This window comes from Cibotium barometz, chromosome 58 (assembly GCF_041138505.1).
Source record: "Cibotium barometz isolate CiBa-2024 chromosome 58, ASM4113850v1, whole genome shotgun sequence".
Taxonomy (NCBI): Eukaryota; Viridiplantae; Streptophyta; class Polypodiopsida; order Cyatheales; family Cibotiaceae; genus Cibotium; species Cibotium barometz.
The window spans coordinates 13,840,174-13,846,243 of record NC_141103.1 but is presented as its reverse complement, the minus strand read 5'-3'; positions in this window follow the sequence as shown (position 1 = coordinate 13,846,243).

The following is a 6,070-nucleotide window of genomic DNA, read 5'->3' as shown; positions in this document are numbered from 1 at the left end:
AATTGAGTTGTAAAAGGGTAGACACTGCCCTTGAATCTTGAAATTGGATCAAGAGGTAAGACCCCCTTCACATCATCATGAGTACAGCACAAGAGATAGCCAAATTTAATGGGGAGCAGTTTTACACATGGCAGACAAAAACCATGTATCTGCTCATGAGAAAAATTTTGTGGGGGCTAGTTGAGGGAAGAGATGAATGCCCAGAGGTGAGAGGGAAAAATGAGTGGAAGAGCAGGAATGAAAAAGCATTGGTATTATTGCACTCAGTTTAAATGATGAAATCATTCATCACATCACATGGATACAATGGGCAAAAGATGCATGGGATGAACTCAATAAAGTATTTGGCACACAAGCTAAAAATTCAAAGATAAATCTATTAATGCAATTCTACAAATTGGATATGAAGGGAAGTGAACCTTTAATCACACACTTGAATAGATATAAAAGCATTAAGCAATAACTGGCAGCTATTGGCAAAAAGGTAGAAGATGATGAGGCACTAGCAGTGCTTCTGAAGAGTGTGGACAAAGGTGAATATGAAAATATTGTAGTAGCAACACTAAAGAAAGAACCTGAATTGAAGCTACACGAGATAGAAGGAGCTCTACTAGAGCAAGAGAGCAGAGGCAAAGAGAAGAAATGGCTCGACTCAACAGCAGGAGAAGAAAAAGCATTCTTCACCCGAGGAGGATTCTCTCGAGGACGAGGACCAGGAAGAGGCAGAGTAGAAGGAAGAACCTTCACTTGCCACAACTGTGGAAAGCCAACACACATGGCAAGAGACTGCTACAGCAAACCCAGTGGAGAAGGAACGACATCGGCAAACTTCATGGAGGCTCCTAAGGAAGTGGAGTCGGATCATCTTTTCTGAGAGAGAGAGAGAGAGAGAGAGAGAGAGAGAAACCCCACAACCCAATGTAACCTGTCCCAATAGAGTAAAACCACCTCTTAGCCACCGATGATGTAGGCCACGTGGTAGATGTATGTGTGAGCACTTTAATTAAGGTCGCGGGCACTTGTAGTAGCCTTGGACACATAGAGAGAGAGAGTGTTAAGGACTATGAGTTTAGGAACTTGAGGCACTGGTCATCACGGACTATCAAGTAAGAAACTTGGTATAGGGTCTAGGTGTGCTAAGATTGTTCACTTGAGGGGAGGTGTGCTAGGCACTGGTCGCGGACTATCAAGTAAGAGGGAAACTTGGTATAGGGTCCAGGTGTGCTAGGAGTATTCACTTGAGGGGAAGTGTTGAAATATACAAGTGAATAGGGTGTGTGCGGGAACAAGCCCTTGGCTAGAGGCTGTAAAAGAGAATGTGTAAATGTGAGAGAACCTGTGAAAAGGTGAGTAGAATCTACTGGGAGAGAATAAAGGGTAGCATGAGAAGATTTAGGAAGTGTGGAGATATTCTGGGAGAGGTGGAGAGAATCAAGCAAAAGAGGTGGAGTGAATCAAGGAGAAATCAATGGGATTAGATGCTTGGATGTAAACTCTATAAATTGAGGCATTGGCCTAATGAGGACTTGCTAGTTTTTTATTATCCATGCCTATATTAAGCTATTAGTTAATTTCTCACTAATCATGTCTTAATTATCATCTAATCACTTTGTTAATGATGTTGATTCTAGTATTTGATCCACCATAGCTCATCACATTGCTGTGTAATTTTAACAAAAGCTAGAGCAAATAAACTCAGTCAAAAGATACTTCTCACCATGGGATTCAAAGTACAATGTGCTTTTGGATTCTTGATTCCATGTATGATGTGGTCATCAACCTTCCCAAACATATCTACATTGTTTTCTTAGTAAACATTAAGAAATTCTATAGGAAGATAATGGTGACATTGGCCTTAAGAATGTGTTTTCCAAGCTAATCAAAGTGGCCCTCACAACCTTTAAATCTCTCTACATTGGTTTCAAGAAGATGCCTTAAGAATGTGTTTTCCAAGATACTCATAGTGGTCTTCACAACATAAAACTCTCTCTGCATTGGTTTTAATAAGATGCCTTCTATTTGTAGAATTCTCAACTACACAAATCATAGATATTGCAATGGAATTATATTTAGCTACATAGAGGTAATTGGGTTGAATAATTGGCTCATTGATAACGTCCATGCACAACTATTTCACCACGTGTTTACTCAAACACGTGTTTACTCATAGATATTGCAATGGAATTATATTTAGCTACATAGAGGTAATTGGGTTGAATAATTGGCTCATTGATAACGTCCATGCACAACTATTTCACCACATGTTTACTCAAACAAATGGGACTCTCATATAAGGCTCTCATACTTCCCTGCATGGTGAAATCTATATATACATTTAGCTTAGTATGCTTTTTTCAATAACCATAAATAGTACTACTTATTTAGGAATTTTCAACACTTCTTTTGGTACTTAAGTGATATTCTATGGGTAAACATTCCCAATTCCATAATCTAATTCATCACATAGAGTAAGTCTTTTGACTTTCCACTTTGGAATTATCCACCAAATGTTATCCAAAGTAACTAGTTTTTTACTTTTGAGATGCAAGTTTTGACCTAAATCATAAAGGTAATTTTCATAGAACTTACACTACCTTTTTATATATGGATCTTGCAAACATGGAAGAGGCCCTTTGCATAGAAAGTATGCCAAGGCTAATAAATCACTCTTCAATGTCTACAAATTCATTCGTAAAAGGAGAAATCGTCCCTCTATATGGGGCCACAAAGTTGTATTCACAACCTCTATTGCCACAGCCTTCCTCATAAACCAACCTTATCCATCAAAAATCTTGTGTAATAATGGCTTTGAGAGAGCTAGATTATGGAGATACATCAAATCCTACCTTAGTAAAGCTATCTATTTATTGTTATGCAACTACTTGTGAGAACCTTGAGTATTGAAGGACACTAGGGGACCCATAAAAAATGGGTGTAGTGACCTTTCATTATGTATTAATGAGATTGGATTTATATATTATCATTTTTAGATTTTTGAGATTACAAAAATATACATGTATTCATCTATGTCTTGTGTTCTATATTCATTATGTTGTGCCTTATTTAGTTAATTTGTATGATAATAAGTGTGTGAGTTAAATGAAAATTTCAATTATGGGTACACTAGCTCCATAGGTCCAGTCGATGGGCAGAAGGGTAGACCCATGGGATTGGATGGGACTTTACTCACACACCACTTTAAAAAAATAAGAGTTCACACACATACTCATAAAAAATATACATCACATTATTCCATGCACTACCCTACTCATTTTACTCCCAAGTTACTTCTTGGGACTCACACCAATTGTTCGAGGAGCACACCTAGGTATTAGCATTCTATGATATCTAGTACCAACATGTTGAGTAAGTATACAAATGTATTCCTAGAGGATTTCATGGAGATGCCTCTAATTTGTGTAGTAGATCATGAAATAGAATTGGTTCATGGAACCCAACCTTTAGCCAAGCAAGCCTACAAAATGGCTATTATTCTACAAGCCATTGAATTTAAGGAACAATTAAGAGAATTAGCAGACTAAGGACTTATTTGGCCTAGTGTTTCATTGTGGTGGGGAACTCTTGTACTTCTCTAAAAGAAGAAGAATGGGAGATTATGCATAGATTATTGGGGTTTAAACCAACTCACTGTCAAGAGCCAAATGCCAAATTCCTAGGATAAATGAGATTTTGATCATTCACATGGTGCTGAGATATTCATAAAAATTGATTTAAGATTAGGATATTATCAGATTATAATAAAAAAGCAAGATGTACTTTAAACAACCTTCAACACTCGATATGGACAACAACCTTTAATACATTAATGCACTTAAAATAGACTTCAACTCTCGATATTGACACCAAAGTTTCTAAGGATACTTAGAAAACACATTTTCACTAAGAAAAGTAAGTGTACATTTTTCACTAAATAGATGAAGTACTTGAGCTTTATAGTGTCAAAGAATGGAATGTTAGCAGACCCGACCAAAGTTTAAGCTATTGTAGATTGACCATAACCAAGCATTATGAGAAGCAAGGTAGAGGATTTATGGGTCTAACAAGTTGGTATATAATTTTTATACCCAAGTATGCAAAAATAGCTTTCCCATTAACTACACTTCTAAAAGAGGAATTCCAATTCAAATGGATGCCCACGTGCTAGATTTCTTTTGATAAAGTAAAATGCACCTTAATGACAAGCCCTTGAATTTGATAAGCCATTTAAAGTAGTCACCAATGCCAATGGATTTACAATTGGAGGAGTCCTAACTTAGGAGTTGCATATTAATCTAGGAAACTCAAATCGCATGAAAGGAACTATGCAGTACATGATTTAGAACTAGTGCATGCCTTAAAGACATGGAGACATGACTTACTTGGGCAGAGGTTTCCTTTAGTGATATAGATCATAAGAGCTTAAAGTGGATCTTCACTCAAGATGCCCTTAATATGCGATAAAGAAGGTGGATGCAAAGAATCCAGGAATTTGATTTTGAAATAAAGTACAGAGCAGGCAAGGACAATGCAATAGCAATTGATGCACTTAGTAGAAAGGCTTCATTACTTATAATCTCAATGATTTTTATTCCTTTATTAAAAGAGTTTAAGACAAAGATCGCTCAATGACAGATTTTTTATGCCTATTGTTGTCTTACTTTTTGTAAAAAAGAATAGAATCGCCCATCAAATAAAGGAGGTTGAAGGCTACAAAATTGAGAATAGAAATTTGCACTTCAATAATCGCTTAAACATACTCAAAGATGGGGAATAATTTAATAACCTCTTATGCATACCCGAAGATGGGAACTTCAAAAGGAAGATCATCCTGAGTAAATTACAAGACAAACAGGCTCTGTAAAAACTTATATGTCTATAAAGACTAAAGAGGGATGTGTTTTACAACATGTTCACTAATGCCTAGTTTACCAGAGGATTAAAGATAAGAGGGTAAAGATGCCAAGGAAGTTACATCTATTATCTCCCATATAAAATGGGAATGCATTAGTATGGACTTTATCACGAGATTATCTTCTGTTAACCCAAGGTATAATTATATCCTAGTAGTTATGGATAGATTAACTAAGGTAACCTATCTCATCCCAGTCAAGAAATCCTATAATATTGCAGGTGGCACATTGCCAAAGTCTTCTTTTGAAGATTTAGGTTATATGGATTGCCAATAAGAATAGTAACTGATAGGGATGAAAAGTTTACATTAAGATTTTGGGTAGTGTTCTTTGAGGTAGTTAGTACTTTTCTTGGGATGCAAAATTTACATCCAGATTTTGGGTAGTGTTCTTTGAGGCAGTTAGTACTTCTCTTGACCTTAATAGTGCTTTATCATCATGAGATCAATGGTGAAACTGAGAGAGTGAATCAATGATAGAATACATCCTTCGAGCCTATTATGGATGAGAACCTCGAAGATACATAAACTATTTAGATCTGATTGATTTTGCCTACAACGCCTCTTACCATTGAAGCATTGGGATGAGTCCGTTTAAAGTCCTATATGGACAAGATTACCTCACTTTGCTAAACTAGGCAGATCCTATGACTAGAGTAGAAATCTCCACGTAGATGTTGGATGACATGGACTAGTAGATGTGGGATATCAAGAAGGATATCAAGGTAGCTCAAGATCATCAGAAGCAATATGAAGATCCAAAGAGGTCAAGCTATGAGTTTGAAGAAGGAAATATGGTGTTCATTGGAGTCCGACCTAATAGAAGCTCAATTTGGAAACTAGAAGGAATCAAATTGAGACCCAATTTCTAGAAAGAGAAAGTATAAATCTAGAGAGATACTTAGAGAGAAATTTGATATAAGGCAATAGAGAAACTGGAGGAAATTTTATGTTTTGCTACCATAATGACAAGAAAAATTGATATTTTATGCTCTGTAGAATAAATTCATTCATTATGGTGGCTAATAATTCTTAAGATCATTAAGTAAGTACATAACCATTATGTAGCTTTGAGACCTAGTAGGGTTGTAGAAGGATAAGGTTATTATGGTGGCTAATAATTCTTAAGATCATTAAGTAAGTACATAACCATTATGTAGC